Source organism: Sminthopsis crassicaudata, chromosome 3 (assembly GCF_048593235.1).
Source record: "Sminthopsis crassicaudata isolate SCR6 chromosome 3, ASM4859323v1, whole genome shotgun sequence".
In the NCBI taxonomy this organism is placed as follows: domain Eukaryota; kingdom Metazoa; phylum Chordata; class Mammalia; order Dasyuromorphia; family Dasyuridae; genus Sminthopsis; species Sminthopsis crassicaudata.
In genome coordinates, this window is record NC_133619.1 from 318,556,510 (window position 1) to 318,576,323 (window position 19,814).

The 19,814-nt window shown below is 35.9% G+C and overlaps 1 long non-coding RNA gene across 3 annotated transcripts in view; it reads left to right on the forward strand.

Moving 5' to 3' along the window:
- LOC141561506 (uncharacterized) overlaps nt 1–19,814 on the forward strand; it is a 45,902-nt gene that overhangs the window by 18,394 nt on the left and 7,694 nt on the right. For 2 of the 3 annotated variants that reach the window (XR_012488070.1, XR_012488072.1), the window contains exons 3-4: nt 5,906–6,203; nt 15,351–15,706. This is a non-coding gene — a long non-coding RNA (uncharacterized LOC141561506). The remainder of the gene's footprint in view (nt 1–5,905; nt 6,204–15,350; nt 15,707–19,814) is intronic. The other variant, XR_012488071.1, reaches the window with a different exon arrangement.

A 19,814-nucleotide genomic window follows, 5' to 3' on the forward strand; every position in this document is an offset into this window, starting at 1 on the left:
CTATTAAGAATATATGAAGAGGGCAGCTAGGTAGCATAGTGGATAAAGCACCAGTACTGAAATCAGGGAGACCTGAGTTCAAATCTGGCCTCAGACATTTAATACTCCTTAGCTGTGTGACCCTGGGCAAGTCACTTAACCCCAATTTTCTCAGCAAAAAAAATAAAAATAATTTTTAAAAAAAAAATAATATATGAAGAAAGATGCTATTGGTATTCCAAGAAAGAAGTGATAAATTAAAATATGTATAAAATCATTTTACACACACACAAACATTTGGATCTAATAACAGTAATTTTGGGAGAGAAGGGAAGAAAAAAGGGAGGAAGAAATTTACATAATAGCATTATCATATATTTAAAAGGAATAACAAGTCCATAATAGATTTGCAAATTCATGTGCAATCATCTTTTTTTTTTATTGTACTGTGGTATGGAAATGCTTATTTTATTTCATAAATTAAAAGTCCAATGAATATAAACTTAAAAGAAATATGAAATCTAAGCTCTTTTTTAAATTGTGACTTTCAGATAGTAGAATAAGTCTTAAATCATCTCTCCTCAATCTCTTTTCCATATCATTTTCTTAATGAGATATTTCACATTTTCTTCTATATTTTTTCATCCTTTAGATTGTTTTATTGTTTCTTGATGCCTCAGGAAGTCATCAGCTTCCACTTGCCCAATTCTTATTTTTTAGGAATTAGTTTCTTCAGTACTCCTTTTTTTTTTTTTTTTTTTTTTTTTGTACTCCTTTTTCCATTTAACCAATTATTCTTTTTAAGGATTTGTTTTCTTCAGTGAATTTTTGTCTCTTAGCACTAGGTCAATTCTGTTTTTTAAGGTGTGGTTTTCTTCAGTATTTTTTAATCTATTGTTAATTCTCTTTTCATAATTTTCTTGTATTGTTCTCATTTTCTCCCAATTTTTTCTCTTCTGCTGTTGTCTATTTCTTAAAGCTGTTCCAGAAATTCTTTTTGGGCTTATGTCCAACTTTCATTTTTTTCTGAGGCAGTGCTTTTTGTTATTTTCACATTTTTGTCTTCTTCTGGGATTATGTCTAGATTTCCCTTTTTATCATAGTGGCATTTATACTCAGGTTCTTTTTTTAGTTATTGCTTGTTCATTTTTTAAGTTAAGTTCTTGACATTGAATTTTATGTTAACGTTGTGTTTTGTTCACTTGGAATATGGGGAGGTGATATCCTAAATTTCAGAATTTTTCTCCTTGCTATTTTCAGAACTAGTTCTAGGGATTTATAGGTAATCAATGCTTCCAAGATGTTGTGATTCAGGAGGTATGGTCACTATTTTCCTGGTCTATATACTGCTCTTTACCCTGTAAGAGCCTCTGCTCCTCTGCAGCCACAACTACTTCTCTGTACACTGGAAATGCAACCAAGAATTGTATATTATCAGAAAAGTTGCTAAACAACTGGTCTTACTGTCAATGACCCTATAATATATTTCTGACCAATTATTTAATTCTTTTATTGTCTGTGGGCTGAGAATTCCTGAAGCTGCTGTCACAGCCACCTTCAAGAACTACCATTGGTATTGCTTCTATATATATATATAATCCAGGCCAGCCCCTACCCTAGTGTCATAGATCTCTCCTTCAGAATTCCTAAGTGTCTTGGCTGGAAAAATGTCTTACACAACATTTTGTTCACTATGCTACTTTAGAATTGGATTTGATACATTATTTTAAGGTTGTTGGAGGGGAATCTTATGAGGATTCAGTTAGATTGCTGCCTCTACTCCATCATCTTGGCTTTACTTTCTCCTTTAATGTGATTTAAAGGAAAGAAGGAGAAGATAGAAGAAAAAGTAAAAGAGGAGAGAAAGGGGAGGAGGAGAAGGAGGAGGAGGAGGAAGAAGGAGGAGGAAGGAGGAAGAGGAGGAAAGAAGAAGAGGAGGAGGAAAGAGAGGAAGGAGGAGGAGGAAGAGGAAGGAGGAGAAGGAAAGAGGAGGAGGAGGGGGAGAGGGGAAGAGGAGGAGAAAGAGAAGGAGGAGAAAGAGGAGGGGGAGAGGGGAAGAGGAGGAGAAAGAGGAGGGGGAGAGGGGAAGAGGAGGAGAAAGAGGAGGGGGAGAGGGGAAGAGGAGGAGAAAGAGGAGGGGGAGAGGGGAAGAGGAGGAGAAAGAGGAGGGGGAGAGGGGAAGAGGAGGAGAAAGAGGAGGGGGAGAGGGGAAGAGGAGAAAGAGGAGGGGGAGGAGGAGGAGGAGGAAGGGGGAGGAGGGAGGAGAAAGGGGGAGAAGATGATGATGATGATAAAGGAGAAGGAAGACTATGACAACAAAAGCATCATGGGATGAAATAATATAATTATCTAGGAATTGTGGATGATTTTGGAGGACATCTATAAAATAGTTCCTTTTCTGTTCCCATTTCTCAACCTCAATTCAATTGTTTTAGAATATCTTCAAATTATAATTTCTACATTGCTTATTTTAATGTGACTTTTTTAAATATTTCTTTCCTAGGAGAAGATGTTGATAGTTTTGTCTCTAAGAAGTATGTCTTATGTTACTATTACAAGATTTTTTACTGGGTGAGTAAGGCAGAAGAGGACAATTTTGGTATCCCACTATGTAGATACTGAATTAGTAATTAGAAATAAAAACAAAGGAGAAACAAAAACTTTTCCAGAGCAACACCTCCCATAGCATCCTGTTTGAAGTTATAGCTTCTCCTGCTCTAACTCCCAGATTTGTAAAGTTACATATTCATTTTTTTTTAAATCCCAAAGTATTCCAAAGCAATCCCAATAGATTTTGGACAAAAAGTGCCTTCTGCATCCAGAAAAAGAACTATAGAGATTGAATGTAAATCAACACATGCTATTATCATTGCTTTTTTTCTGTTTTTCCCTTCTCCCATGGTTTTTCCCTTTTGTTCTGATTTTTCTTTACCAATATGATTCAGAACATAATGTATATTAAAAATTAATTAATTAAAAAAAAAAACAAATAAATAAATAAATAAAGATGCCAAAGATGTGTGAGACATGAAGGAGTTGGATCAGTACCAAATGATTTTTCTCCTCAACAATGGATAAACCAGGTAATGAAACATTAAAGCATTAAAGGAATTACAAAGACATATCCATGTACTATTAACCTTTTCACAAGGGAGTCCTTTCCAATAGAATTATAAGGGCAAGATATCATTTTTTTAATATAATAATGAACCATGTCAGGAGATGTAGGGAAGAGGAAATGACAGAAGGATAAAGGAATTAAAGGAAAGAGAAATTTCTCCTCTCATTCCTATATTCTAAGCTATGATGTTTGGCAACAGAATTAATTACCATTAGGTGACACTATACAGAGAAGAAAATTTGGAAAGGAGAGAAAAACATTTTCAAGGAAAAGTGAATTGAGAATTGATTTGTGGAGAACAGGCTCTGGAAGACAAACTGAATAACCCTTAGTTTCTGAGATTACTATATCATATACTTCTTCCACCTTGGTCTGACGTAGATAATTGTTTGCTTTTTTGATCTCTCTACCGTCTGAAAGATAAAACTTATCAGCAGAACAATTTAAGCATCTTCTGGATGCCTTTTTTTTAGCAGAAAAATCTCCATAACATGTCTATATATTGAAGACTACCTCTATACTGTCACTGTGACAGTGACTTATAAAAAGAATTGATAACCATTTCTTGTATCTGACTGGGTGGTCTCTTCATGATACTGATTTCATTTATTCCCCCCTATTGTTCTTCACCAAATACTGTTTGCCACAGAGATATATATCTTCTTAATTGAGAATGCAACACTTCTGCACCTTCCATCTAATATATCATCTTCAAATGCTCATCCTCATTCACTCCATATAACAAATATACTATCAAATCTTATTCCTATCTAGATAAACTTTCTTGCATCCTTCTCTCCAGTCACACAGCCACCACCCTAGTTCAGACTATCATAATCTCTTGCTCAGACTACTTAAACAGTCTTCTAATTGGTCTCACTGATTCAAGTCTCTCTCCTCCTAGGTATCCTTTTTATAACTATTTTTCTAAAGTGAAGATCTGACTATGTTAGCACTTCCAAAAAGATTCAGTGGTTCCTCATTATCTCTAGGATCAAATATTAACTCCTTTGTTTGACATTTAAAGCTTTCACAGCCAAGTTTAATCCTATTTCTTATATATTACTCCCCTTCATACACTCAAAGTCCAGTGTTGCTTAGTTACTTGCTGTTGCTCCTCAACCATGAAATTTCATATCCTTAAATCCTTCACTGAAAGAGTTTTCTCTGATAGAACTGATCAATGATAAATGAGATATAAATCTTCACTAAAGAAAATAAGTCCTTAAAATTTAGAATTGGCTGAGTAAAAGCTAATGATTCTAAGAAGCCTCAAGAAACAATACAAAGTTAAAAGAATGAAAAAAATGTGAATCATCTCATAGGTAAAACAACTGCAGGGAAAATACATAACAGAAATATAATTTAAAAGTTTTTGGACTCCCTGAAAATTAGTAAAAAGAAAAAAGAACATTGATTTTATATTTCAAGAATTTATAAGGAAAATTGCCTGAATATCTTAGAACCAGAGAGTAAATAAACATATATTGCACTCTTAAGTTCAGTTAGTTATAGATAAGTGGTGAATTTCTCAGTCACCTCTTTTCTCAGATTGTTGTTCATACTTTGTTGTCAAAGAGGACCAATCTTCTTGGAATTCCATGTTGCTCATAATTCCACAGAGGTGGGACTCAGAAGTTTGACATAACTTGGATTTCTGACTGGACCACCTCCACAGAAGGTGAGACCATGGGACTAAACTGATATATCTATCAGAGCCTTCCCTGTCTGCCCCATGAGCCAATTCCATTAATATTTCATTCTTTCTTTGCCAATTGCATCTAGGATATCATTATTATGTACTTAGTCATTGGAGATATCCTATGTTTGCCCAACCTGACACCCCCTTGCTAACTATCATTTCTGGTTCATGCATAATTTTGGCCAGCAAAACAAGATCTATCAATCAATGGGATTCTATACTTTATGTAGCCCTGCTAGAATGTTCAAGTATTAAATCTGTTATCAAGCTTTATAAAAAACAAGGTCCTAGGGATCAAGGGCATCTCACATCATGAGAAAGATCTGGGGTCAACTTCTTTTAAGGGAATCATGGATCCTTTAATAAACTGCCACTGGTTCGGAGTTGTGCCTTGGTGGTTTTTCTTACAGATTTTCTTACAGATTTTCTTACCTTCTCTCAACAAACATATTTTATCAGAAGAGAGATCTTGGAAAAGGATCCCATGGGGAGAAAAATGATGAAATCTTAGCTGCTATCCCATCCCCAATCAATTATTTTATTTCTCCTCCATCCCTTCATTAGAACAAAAGAGTCCTTTCCCTTTTCCAATACATATGCTTATCTGGAGATTGTCCAAACTTATGCAAACTCTCATCTGAGTTTATGCAATTTTCCTACTCTGCCTAATTATCCCATTTTTTCCCTACTTTCCCTTCTCTATATAATCCCTCACCTCACTCTGCTGAATTTCCCACCTTCCTTAATGAGGAACGCCATAGTAGGTACATCTCCCTTTAACTCAAGTAAATACTTGATTGATTTGGAGATGGTTTGAGCCTTAATTCTTTCAAAAATAACACCACAATCCCAGTATTCCAACATTTTTGCCATAACTCAACAAAAAGATTCTGGTATTTCAAAGATAGTTTGATTCTAGAAGGTTGTTGCTGAGAACGCTATTGTTGATGGAAGATGAAATAACAATATGCCATTGTGAATAATCAATTTATTAATTAGGCCAACTAATAACCAATAATTGATGGGGAGTGATTTCTTTCAGTAACTAGAGATGCAAAAAGAGTCACTGAATCACCTTAAATTATGTCTATATTTTCTGACAGAGAACTCCTCCAAGAAGTGAAACTCAAAATTGATTGAAGGACATTTAATAAGGAGGTGGATTAAAAGTCTTCAATTCCTTTTGCTGAGACTTGATCATGAAACTTGGCAGCTTCAAAGTGCGTCGGATGAGGTGCTACACCTCCTTATCCAAATTGACTACTCAGAGGCATCTTCAGATACAAATAGGAAGCATTTATTCAGTCCTTGGAAGGAGCGGCTCAAGCACACCAACTGAGCAGACCCAGAGCCTCTCACCTCCCATCTCCCAGAATTGTGCCTGGCCCCAAGCTGAAAACAGTGAGTGAATTAAATAGCAAAAGACTTGAGTTTACTAGATGGACTGAAAAGGAAGTAATCATTGATCAATAATCAGCAATGCTGTCTACTTCCTGTGGGTCACTGTTCTTTCCTAAAGCTCAGACCTAGGGTCTGATCTTTCTGTCCTACAGCACTCTGAGAATAGGGATCACATAACTTCCTGAAACTTAGGCCTAAGGTCTTACCCACTATATCTCCTAAACTTTTTGAGAAATCCCCACCTGGTCCCATTCTGTCCTTCCTCTTTGTTTTACACTTTTGAAGATTTCTCACACCAATTTTGATATATTTCTTCCCCTAGGATAATCTTATTATTAAGGCCTTCTGACTCATCCTTCTCTTCAGTATTAACTGTGATCTGCCCTCTACCACTTAGAACCAACTCCCACACATCAATGAAAGCTTTCAGGAATTATTTTAGCTTAGAAATCTTGAATTATTCTAGTGATTAACTGCATAAACAAGAAGGTAACTAACAGGATATTGCTGCTTAAAACAAGGAGTAGGAATCAGACCCCATTTCCACCAATTCCCACTGTCTTGGAAACCCAGTCATCACAGAATAGATTGGTATCTGGCAGCCATAGAACTCCAGTGCTGCGAAAGTCCAGGGGCCTTGGGGCCATTATTCCACTATTCCCACCTCAAGTAATCCAGATTCATTTGGGACAAAGGATGAAGGTCTCATCTTCTGGAGCTGCTTCAGGCTGACAAAAGGCTCTTGTCAAGATCTGGCTCTGCCCAGTGGGGTCCCAACTGAGAGGTGAGACAAGTGACTTGTAGACAGCAGCAACGGCCAGTGCTATGTCAGAATCAGGTCTCAGGTGATTTCAGGTTGACCAAGTGGTTGGAATTTCATGGCTCAGAGTTGGAAAAAACAACTATTACAAATAGATTATATATGTAAGAACTAAATAAGAGCAAAAGAAAAAGAATAAACAAAAGTAGAGTTAGTATGGGGGTTACTAGGGACAGTAACTAGGAACTCCTCCCAGAGGAAGGCTGGGGGAGAAGATGAGCCTGTCATGAATGTCTCTCATCCAGGCAACTTTTTTTTTAGAATAAATGCCAAAGAATATTTTCCCCAAATACCTGCTTTTGTTTCCTCAGAGGAGATGGGGGCAATGTTGTAACATGAGGCCTTAAGTGAGTATGATCTCCTTTAGCAAAAACTCTAGAGCCGTCTTAGTTTTACAAGGAAAGGCTTTTACCCAACTAGTACAGGGGTTAACAAAACTGAAAGCAGTTTGAAGCCCCCACAAGGGGGTATATGTGTAGGCCTTTTTAACAGTCCTTTCAGAATTTACTTGTCTGGGAACTAAATGAGGGAATGCAGGAGTCAAGAGTTAGGGAATTAAAGATGCTATGGTCAAGGGCAAACAGGCAGTAGCATGGGCAGCTGAATCTACAAGACTGTTTCCCTTGGCTTGAAGTGAATGCCCTTTCCTTACAAAACATAACAGAACCATCTCTAGGTCCATGGATAGACTGCAGTAATTGTTCCTCTGTATACTTAATAGGGGAATGTTTGTCTGTCAAAAATCTCCTTTCTTTCCATGTAGCTCTCATAAGAGCTCATAAGCTCATGAAAAAACTCATAAGTATGAAAAATGTGTTTGAAGTCAGTATAGATATTTACTCTCATTCCTTTCCTCAATTCTAAATTATAGATTCTATTCTATTCTATTCTAAACTGCTATAGGTAAAAGTGCTCCAAATCTGGTGGGGAGCCAGAATCTCCAAGGGCTGGCCTAGGAAAGCTTAGAGGCTTCCTCAATTAGAAGGGCTGTGACCCTCTATGGCAGGAGGATTCACCCCAAAGACACCAAGTTTCTTTGAGAAGTAGGCAAGGGATCTAGGACAGGGTTTCAGAGACTGAATCAAGATCCCTAGGACCTGGCTCCAACAATGTAAAAGGTAGGGCTAAGGCAGGAGAGAGGTCAGTTTAGCTTTCAAGGTCTTAAAAACCTTGCCCTGATTAGGGTGTGAGAAGATTTTCCTGCACCCCAGGAAGCAAGGGAGTTAAAAGTTTTATGGCAGCAGCCAGAGGAGCCTCCAGGGCTGAGTTACAGATCAAGATATCATCCATGTACTTGTATATTGTGCCTCATATCTTTTACTGACCACTTGCTCTGATTATAGAAATTTGCTATAAGACAAAAAAAGCAGGGACACGATTATAACATAATATAATATAATTAATATAATATAATATAATAAGTCAAAACTGATTCTTCAGGGCCTCAGCCCGAAAGTACATACATGACAGGATAAAGCATCCTTAGCTCTGACAACTAATCATGTGGTAACAATTCATGGAATCAGGTAGGAAACAAAAAAACAGAATTGGGAAACTGAGTCAGAAGGATCCCACCTTAAGAAGAGGCTCAGCTCTTGCTTAGATAACTCAGGAAGGCATCCCTCCAAGTAACTTATAGAATTCTTCCCAAATGGTGGATTACTTGACTTAATGATCTATCAGGCAATCATATCCAAATTTGAAATTCAAAACAATATTAGTCACAGTCCCAAAAGATTTCATCTTAATAGCAAGTTTCACCAATCAGAGGTGAAGTCCTTGTAAAAACAAAGCCAAAAAAAAATTTAAAAAAATCTTACAAACTATTGTGCATAACCTATCAAATGCACTGCAAGACAGTCAAAACTAGTACAGGGATATCAGATTAAAATTCTGCTCTGGGTACTTTAAGAAACCTATAGATCATATTTGTTATCATATTTATTAAAAAAGGAGACCATTATGCACTAAAATAAATTTTAAATAATTTACTGAGGACAGATGGAGACCTTGGTAGAAATAATCATTTTTCAGACAACTTGCATTTCTAACAAATCTCTTAAAATTTTCTTGCATTGCTAAGCAATAGAATCTTTGATACAGCCTCAAAAATGACTTTGTCTTCATGCAAATAACTACTATACAGTTTTCAATGCTAAATTTTAGGTTAACTACCAAAAATCCCAATCAAAATTCCAGAAACCTAAAAGTAAAGAGACAAGAATCTATACCCAGAACCAAGATTTTTTTCAAATCCACCAAGTTCAAAAAGCAGAGACTGAAGTTTACTTCCCCTGTCTGTCCAATCAGAAATCCCAGTCATATCCGTAGGGCCAAAACCTCCCCAAAAAATCTACCCATAGGATACCCCATGGACTCATGGTGTCTTTCCCCTTTCCCCATGCCACATGGTATCTTTCCTAATTCCATTATGCTTCTCAACCCCATTTCTCCTTTTTATAGCTAACTTCTTTAGGGTGCTAAGTGCTTTTCAGGATTTATCCTGCCAGGTAAGGACATGCCCCAACCTCATGGGCCGTTTCCTTGCTCCTGGCAAATAGCAAGATCCACTAGCAGTTTGCCCTTTCCATAATAAACCTACCTTTTGCTAAATCTAATAGCCAATGTGAATTTTTCACATCACCAAAACCCAATTTTTGGTGGCTATCATCATTTGATAGCTACATAACCCACATAATACCCAACAATTTTAGGTTTCAATATTATGACAAAAACTACAAATAATTTAATTAGCAATTTCACAATTTTCATAAGTGATAATTTTTTAAAAATAACATAGCCTATCACAAAAATGGATATGAATCTTGTAATTTACAGTTGTTTCCAATTTTAACATACATATCAATAAAAAAGTTATTTTAAAAATCAATGCATTACCTTCTGATATTTTAACTAGATGTTCCATTCAAACTATTAATTAATGTTGCAAATCAATCTTTCTTGTCCCTTGTTTTTAAAATCACCTCTTTTTTTAAACTTTAAGATTCACAATATAGCTAATATTTAAATAACTGTACCAAATTCCATATGTCCAGCAAAGCTGACAAAATTTTAAATCATAGCTCATAATTTTTAGAAGTTAGCCAATATACATTTTAGAAAGCAACATATTTCATCTAATTAGGTAATACAAACATGTAGCCTCTTAAGGTAAGTTACTAGAACTTTGTTTTAACAACCCATTTTTTAAACTTAAAATCAAATCAAATTTACAGATTTAACAGATTTAAACAGATTTATATAGATTTAAAATTACAAATTTAAATTTCCATTAGTAATGTTTCAATACTTGCACACAAATTTCTAAGATTTTTTTGTGTTTAAAATAAACAAATTCACAATTCTAGCACATACATTTAATAGTGATTGCCTCATATAATTGTAATAGTAAGACATTCACCATATAAGATTTACAACTCATCTTAATATGTAAGGAGGTGGCCTTAAGATCAACATTCCTGATGTAAAAGCCAATCATTAGAAGTTGTTCCTGAAGGGGTTGAAGTCCCTTTAAGATTCCTTTCTAATTGCCCATGGCTGACCTTGATTCACAAATCCTGGTGAAAGGCATTCTTTGAATATCTGGGCCCAGCCCCCACCATCATCAGCTCAGCTTTCCCCAGCCCTCACCTGATCTGGGCTAACTGAAAAGCCCACCAGAACTGGGTACCGCCCATCATCTTCTAGGTATAAAAGAAACGAGCTGGAACGCCCTCTTTGCAGGAGCCCTCCCAGCCAACACATGGTATCCTTCCAGCCATGTAAGGGTTCCTGCCCACCCAGCGGCCACCTTTGGCCCTGGCGTCTTTCTAACTGAGCTTTACTTCCAAATCCCTACAATAAACCTTTTATTTATCAATCTAGGTTTTGGGGCCTGTAAATTCATTTTACAGGGGATACTGCGCCTCATGGGATTATCTATGCACCGAGAAATGGAGTTCCCCCTTTCCTTTCCCTCATTATTCCTACTTAACAAAGTTGTAGATAATCAATAAACTCATTCCTTCACTGGGACCTTTGTAACTCAAAAAAAAAAGTTATTTCTCAGGGATAACATTCTTACAAAATAGTTTTAAGAAGCTTAACAAATTTACAATTTAAGAGTAATTCCAGAAAACAACTCCTTTTTATTTCTTGTCTGTTTACTTTCTTTGGTTGACATCTGCCTTATTTGTTCTCTTTTACCTCCTCCCCATTCAGAGCAGATACTCTCTGGTCTTCAGGCTTTTGAAGTGCAAATCTAATCCAGATAAAGTTTTGTTTTTGTTTTTTTGCAAATACACACCTACAAGCCAAATCTCAGTTCTACAATTTTAAAAAGAAATCATTACCTTTTGATTGTTTATGCCAGTCTACACAATTCTTTTTCTCTTTCTTCTGTGAATTAGAAAAGATTTGCTGACTAAGTAAGTGTTTGGTGCCAGGTTTTAAAAGCAGCTAAGTGCTTTTCTATTTTTCCCAAAATTCCCAAACTCTTAAATCTTAGTCAATGTAATGGTATCATATTCTAAGGAAGGAAGGTGTCTTTAAGGTTTTTGACCACTATAAGGTAGCAGTATGAAAGAGTTAATGTAGCTGTTGTAATGCCAGAGAAACTGAGCAAGATAGAGATTAGAGAACAATTTAATAATTTATTTAATAGGAGAGATTTACTGGGACCAAATGGATCCATGGTTTAGTCCCAGGGCTGAATGAGACTATCATCTCAAAGAATCAAGCCTTGCATGTCCCATAACAAGATTCTTTTATAGGGTTAAAAGACTGATGACCTAATGGGGGGAGGAACCTAGGATGAGGATGACATAACGGAGGCAGGCACCTAGGAGGGAGGTACTGGAGAGGCTCCTGATATTCTAATGATGTCTAAAATGGACATCTTTATCCTAACATTAAGAGGGAATGGTTATAACCTGAGGCAGAGTAACTGAATAGGACAATTAGAGAAACTGGGTCAGGACATTAAAAAAGAACTGTGGCACAACACTATGTTAAGGACAGAAAAGGCATACTGGATTCCTTCTCAGGTAAAAGCAAAGTGATTCTGACTGGTCTCATCCAACACACTTTTTATTACATTAAACTGAAGGGTTGGTGCTGGTTTAAACAGTTAATATCAAAGGCAAGATTCAAATTCAGGTATCTTTTAATTCAAGTACGGGAATTTTTAGTGTCAAACTTAAAAAGAAGCAGATTCTTGGGAGATGCAGATTAACCTAGATAATCATAAATTAACATTTCTTATGTTATATTTTTATTTATTTTAAAAACATTTCCCAATTATATTTTAACCTGAGTACATTTCAGGCAGTGTATTTGAAACCTCTCCTCAACTGATTTGGAGCCAAGATAGCTTAGTAAAAGTGATGAGAGTTAGGAAAGGGGGAACCCCTTTTGGACAGGCACAAGGATAGTCCAGTGACGGTGCAAGAGTCCCCTGTAAAGGAATTTACAGTCCTGAAAACCTAGATTAATAGAAAGGTTTATTGTAGGGATTTGGAAGTAAATTTAAGTTAGTAAAGTTGAGGGTAGAGATAAAAGGGCACCGGAATAGGTCCAGTGGACAGAAACCTTTGACATGACTGACATAAGGATGCCATGCTCAGGACTTCTTCAAAAAACATGGACTCCAAAGTAGCCCCTTTTATAATGGGGGCTCTTGGTGATCTTGAAAGTGGGTGAAGTCCCAGGCTCCTGGTGGGTTTTTAGCCAGGGACAGCATTGAATAGAATTCAATGGGTTTAAACTGTGGGGGTTGGGAAAACCCAAGTTAGCTCAGATCTGGTGGGGGCTGGGGAAAGCCTGGATATCATTGGAATTCAAAGGGGTGCTTTTTGACCTGGATTTGTGAATCAAAAGATCCTAGCTTCTTCAGCCATGGGGGGGGAAGGGGTGTTCTTAAAGGGACTTCAACCCCCATCAAAAGCAGGGACTCATCTGAGCTCTCCCAAAGTGCCCTTCAAACAACCTTAAAATAATATCTCCAAACAAATTCTTGGGTGTCAGAACTGACAAAAGGATGGAGTGAAACAATTTTCCAGTCCAAGATAGTTCAGAAGGTCAGAAGGAAAGATCTATCTCAATGCGGTGAGAGTGGAGTGCAGTCTAGCACAGGCTGTTCCAGTGTAGGCCATTCACCAGAAGGTTATCAGTAGATCTTAGGGGAAATTGAATTGGCATTTGTAACTTCCAGAGCTTTCAGCCCACAAATGGCAAGAATATTGGGCAACTGGTCAGAAGGAGATTACAGGGGACCCTTTGCTGACCCTAGATGTAGGACTCTATTGCACTGACCAGACATGGTTCTAGATTTCAGTTCAAGGTAAAGAGGAGCAGTACCAGGATCAGGGTCCCTGGTCTCAGTTCCAGGGTAGAAAAGTATGTTTGTGCTTGCTCACAACTACAACAATAGTGACCACATCCTTCATTAGATTCTACTACTTTTGTTCAGAGGTGTGAAATAAGGGGTGAGATATACCCCCAAGGCTGGTGTTGCAGATTTTTGCAAAAGAATTCACAGGCCTGATCTGCAGGTGATGTTTTTAGCAATCAATCAATCAATAAACTAATGAACAAATGAATAAATAGATAAATGAATGAATAAAAAATAAATTAGTTTATTACACTGAGAAACAGCTTCTGAATGGGTTCTTCCTGATTAGGAATTAGCAAAGGTAGGTTTTTAGCAAAGATAGTTTTACACTGAGAAACAACTTCTCAGTGGGCCAAATCCTGATAGGAATTTTAGTAAAGGTTTGGGGTGCAGAGTCATTTTTTATTAGCCTTCTATGGTTTGGAGCAAGGGAGTATTTTAAGGCTAATTTTTTTTTTTCCCTGAGGCTGGGGTTAAGTGACTTGCCCAAGGTCACAAGCTAGGAAGTGTTAAGTGTCTGAAACCAGATTTGAACTCAGGTCCTCCTGAATTCAGGGCTGGTGCTCTATCCACTGCACCATCTAACTGCCCCCCAAAGGCTAATTTTCAATTCAGTAAAGGATGGTCATTGTTTCCCAGACTAAAGTGATTATCAGATCAATTAGAGATGGGCAATTCCCATGGGAAACCATGTAGCTTTCCCAAGGGAGATTCAGTGGGGGGGAGGGGGGATCATTTCCAGGAATTTCTCCAGGCCAAGTGGCCCAATCTCCACAAAAATGAGGTAGACACAGTACCCATTGCATCATCTTAGAAGAACTGAAAACTTACAAATTCCCAAAACAGGATCTGAAAACAGCAGCATAAAATACCTGAATCTTGGTATTTCCATCAGGGAAACATTCCATGTTTAACATAAGGTTAAAAATCAAGAAACAGACCAAAAAAATGAGTCAAAAAAAATTTATGGGGACACAATTCAGAAGAAGACAATGAAATCAAAGCAGTTGCATGCAAAAGAATTGTGAACTGCTCTCAGGCTATAAAAAAAGAATTCCTAGAAGAACTTGAAAAAAAGACTATCAAAATCAAATAAGAGAAGTAGAGGAAAAATTGGAAAAAGAAATGAAAATGATGCATGAATATCATGAAAAAATAGACATCTCTATTGTACACAATGCTAGCTCTCATTATAGAACATTTACTTTTGAGGACCTAACATTTAGTTTGTGAGATCATATAAAAAATTTCTATCTGTCTTCCCTTCCTTTCTGAAAGAATGCAACCTTTCTGTATGCAGTAGGAATAATATATTAGGAGTTTTCTTGGTTCAATTATTAGGAAACAACTTCATAAACTGCATTTCCTTATGTCAAAAAACAAGTGAAATAAAAATTTTCAAGTTATGACTACTTAAATTGTTAGATGAATAATATGTTATAATATGATAAATAAATAAAATATGATAGTATAACCAAATCAATTCATTAAATTATTGTTAATATTTACTAAGAGCAAGGTATCATATTATGTTTTTAAAAAATGAAACATTCCTTGCTAACAAGGAATTTATAGTCTATTGACTGAACACAATATATAAACAGAGGAATAAATACAAAGTTATTTTAGGAGAGAGGCAGACAGAAGTGGACAGACACACACAGATAGACAGAATTGATAGAGAAACAGAGAGGGGGGGGGAGCATGACAGAGATAGGAAACAAAGAAAGATAGAGAGACAGACAGACAGACACAGAGCATAGGAGACAGAGAGAGAGAAAACTTGAAGGACACTGTTTCAAAGTTGCATTTGTTATTTTAAAGAATATTTAGTCCAGATATTTGTTGCACAGTTTAAGTGATCATAAGCAGAATGAATGAAACAGGAAATCTGCAACAAGCCTAAACCAATCTCTTTATTCTGTCTTTACCACAGGTCCTGTACACACCAGTACATTGGGTGTCCTAATAAGGCACTAAATAAAATCTTTATCCCAAGTTATAATCATCTAGAGAACAAAGAGAGAAAGAAAAGGGACATATTGATCCAGAGGAAGAAAGTCTATAGAAATACAGAACTCAAGTGTGGAACTCTGAGAAGATTGGTCCTCTTAGAAAACAAAGCATGATCGACAATCTGAGAAAAAAAAGTGACTGAGAAATTCACTCCTGCTCTGTAATTAACTCACTTATACAGGTGGATAGCTCGGATGGAAAAGGCAAACCTAATGACTTTTTTGGGAAAGGCTTCTATTTTTAGACTACTGACCATCATTGCAATCATAGTAGCTGGTAAGTCCAATGTAGGGGAATGAGTCCTAATAATCATTATAATATTAAATATTCTTTCTATGTAATATTGACACTCTCTCAATATAATATATCTTTGGAACTGTAATTCTAATAGTAATGATGAACTAAGCCAATCCTTTCACATCTTTCCTGGTCTATCTTTTGACAAATGGAATCCCTTATAAAAATGTTTGCCTGAATTAAGGGTGCAATCTATGGAATAGAACAAAATTATGTAGCCCTCTATTATTATCATTATTAAGATGAGTAAACTGAGATACAATAGTGCTGAGATAAAAATGTCCCCCACACACACACTCAGAATTCTTGGCTTATGTTTTTCAGCATAATTTTATGCTTGAGTACATTTAAGATGACTTTTGAAAGTTGAGTAAGATTTTCAAATCAGAGTTAAGGGTAAGGGAATATTCTAGTCATTAGGACTGTGGTGAGCAAAAGAAAGAAATTAAAAACTCCATGAAGGAAGGGAAGAACTAGTTCGTCTTGAGAATAGTGCATATATAATTATGATAAAAGGCTAAAAAGAAAAAGAGATATCATGTCATGGAAGTGCAGGAGTATGGAATTTTTTTTTTTTTATGAAAGTAACAAGGATCCTAAAAAAGAGAGATTTGAGTAGTAAAGTGATTTGCTGTGTCATTTTTGTATTTGTAACACTGGGAGCTGTTAGCACATGGCCTTGCACATAGTTGCTGCTGAATAACTTTATTTGCAAGAACTGATTTGACAGAATCCTAAGATCTGCCAGGAGCATCTTTATGGTATAGTCTTAGAAAGTCATATTATAGAACTTATCCTAAATCATAAAACCAGTATAGACAAATGTCTTGGGAGTAGAATATAATAGTGACATAATACAAGGTGTAATATTTGGGAGTTGCTTAATAACGTAGCTGAAGTTACTAGGAGACACCTCTAGGCAATACCCATTGTGTAGACTCCTGGTCACTCGCCTCTTTCCTCCTCTTCCCTTCCCTCTCCTTCTCTGTTCTTTCCTCTCCTGTTTATAGCATACAGAGGGAAGGGCTTAAACAAATGCCAGCTGTCCTTGCATTTCTACTATGTGCAATAATGATTCCTGTTTCCTTTATGCCCATTCCATCCAGTGTTGCTTCTTTTCCAACTAATTTTCTTTCTTGTTTCAGGCCTTTAACTTATGACATTCTACAGACCCCTAGGAAGTAACCTGCTCTCATTTTTCAATTAATATTTACTCTTCTCCCAACTGGGACCCCACCTTCTCTGGACTTGGGAGATTAACTGATCATGTGCTGGTTTTGCCTTAGGTGGGATGTAACAAGTTCAAAAAGTAGAATACAGTTTGGGGGCATGTAAGGTATTATAAGTAGGAAATATAAACTTTTCCTTTTCTCTCAGTCTTTTTCTCTCTTTGCCTTTATTATCTTCTCCCCTCTTTTATTCCAATCATTTGAATGTAAGAGATATTCATAAATAAAGTGTTTATTACTCAAGAAAAACTTGTACATCTATCCCTAATCCCTTCATTAAGTTCAACTACTTCATTGATATTTTCACTTAGTTGTACCACCATTAACCGCAAACTCAACATATCTAGAAATATCCTCATCATTTCCACCCCAAACTCATTTCCTTTTCTAACTTCTCTGTTTTTGCAAATACTTGCAACAGTCACTCTAGTTTAAAATTTTTTGTACTCTCTCTAACCCTCTATATCCAGTCAGTTGTAAAAAGTTATATAAAGGCAATTAAAATTTTAAAATAAAGTTTTTAAAATAAGTCTTTTATTGCCTTCCATATTTGACATCATAATAGTTATTCCTAATATTCTTCCTCCTCTCCTACTCAGAAAATCTATTCCATGAAAAAATATATGTATTTTAAGAAAGAAAAAAATCACTACAAGTGATTGGTATATTAAATTTTTTTAAATACATGTGCAATATTTAAGACCTTTGAATATTCCATCTTCATGAAGGAATGAATTGAGGGGGGGAGATCTCCTTTCATATCTCTTTATTCAAACCTTGCTTGATCTTTATAATTTTATTCCATTTACAGTTGACTTTTTAATGTGTAAATATTCTTTTCATTTATGTTAATGATTATTATATACATTGTTTTCTTAACTGCTTACTTCATTCTATACTAACTCTTGTAAATCATCCATATTTCTTTGAATTCATTATATAAATGATTTTTTACAGTGCAGAGACATTCCATTACATTCATATACCACAATTTGATTAGCCATTCCCTAACTGATGAATGTCATTTTTGTTCCTAATTCTTAGCTACCACACAAAGTGCTGCTAATAATATTTTGGAGTATATAGGCAATTTTTTCTTATGAATAGTTTCCTTTGGTATTAAGCCCACCAAACAAGTCTCTGGTTCAAAGGATATTCCTTTAAGATACAGGAAGCAGGATTCTGAAGAGTATACCTCTGAGGAGGAAACTGAACAACAAGGAGACTAGAATAGAAAAAAATGTCAATTAGATGATTTTGATTCATAGTCCTGGTAAATACATAGCAAAGAGTTAAGTAGGGGAACAAAGAAACAAAAACAAAGCAGAAAGCCAATGAAAAAGATTAGATGCCCAGATGTCCCTGTGAAGGAAATCTTCCTAGATTGAGGCATCTGGATTTCACAGCTACTGAAACACCAGCAATCACCACCATATGCTGAGCAGAAAACATGAGCCTGTTTCACAACTCCAGTGACAAGAGAATGCAGCAGCAGATTGGGCTAACTCAGCAGGCTTCGGGGAAAATCCCTAGTATTTTCTCAACACAAGACCTTCTATATACTTTGGCTTCTTCCCTGGCCCCTAGTAGCTGGGAAACCTCCTCACCATTCCTTTGGGATAGTGGTGCTTCAAGAGGTATAGAAAAGGAAGGAATGGCTGACCCACATCAGCTGCAAATGTTTCCAATGTATGTCCTGGTGGCAGCCTATCTTCAAGACCTTAACACTAGACCTGCTGCACTTTCGTTCTCTGCCATGCAGGTAGGGCAAGCAAATACATTTTCCAAATTACTCTGCTGTTCTTGGGAAGAGGGGAGGAAGGGTAAGGAGAAAGCAGAGACACTTTAGAACATTTTAATTCTTTTATTTACATAATTTCAAATTGTTCTCCAAAATGGTTGTACCATTTCACAGTTCCACTAACTGTGCACTAGTATGACTATCATTCCATAGCCCCTGTAACAATAAATATTTGTGGGTTTTTTGTGGGGAGGGGTCCAGTTTGAAGAGGTAAACCTCAGGTTGTTTTAATTTGCAATTCTTTTCTTATCTGTAATTTAGAACATTTTTCATGTGGTTGCAAATACTTTGTAATTCATATCTTTTTACAACATATATATATATAGTTTATCTGTCTTGAGTACATAACCTTTATCAGAGAAATTTGATACAAAGTTTTTCCATTTGACCTCTTCCCATCTTTCTTTAGGTTCATTAATTTTGTCTGTGTAGAAGCTTTCAGCTTCTTATAATTTGTACAAAGCCATCTATTTTACCTTTTGTCATTTCTTTTGTTTGATTAAGACCCGATCTTCTACCTGTTTCTTTGAGCATTATGTACTCTGGTAGATACAGAGGAGTCTTGTGTGGGTTTTTGTTTTTTGGTTTTTTTTGGTTTGCCTTTTTTTTTTTTTTATTTGAGTTCAAATCCATCATCAGTCATTTATTAGTCACTTATTGGCTGTATTTAATAGTCTTTTTAAAAAGTATTTGTTTTAATTTATGAAATAAAACATTTTCACAACATAGCAATAAAAATGATTGCATATGAAAGTTCAAATCTGTTTTGTACAAATTGATAATCCTTTAAAATATTTCCTCCCCCCCTCCTAAGGAGGGGTGACCATTAAATACAAATATGTGTATATATTTGTCTTTAGATGTATGTATATAATATATGTATGTAGATTTGCATGTATACATGTATTTATATGTTCATATGTGTGTATATAAAATAATTCTATATATATATTTCTATTCATCAGTTCTTTCTCTGGATACAGATAGCATGTTCCTTCATATGTACTTTGTAGTTAATTTAGGTATTTATGATAATCAAAATGACTGATCTGCTCAA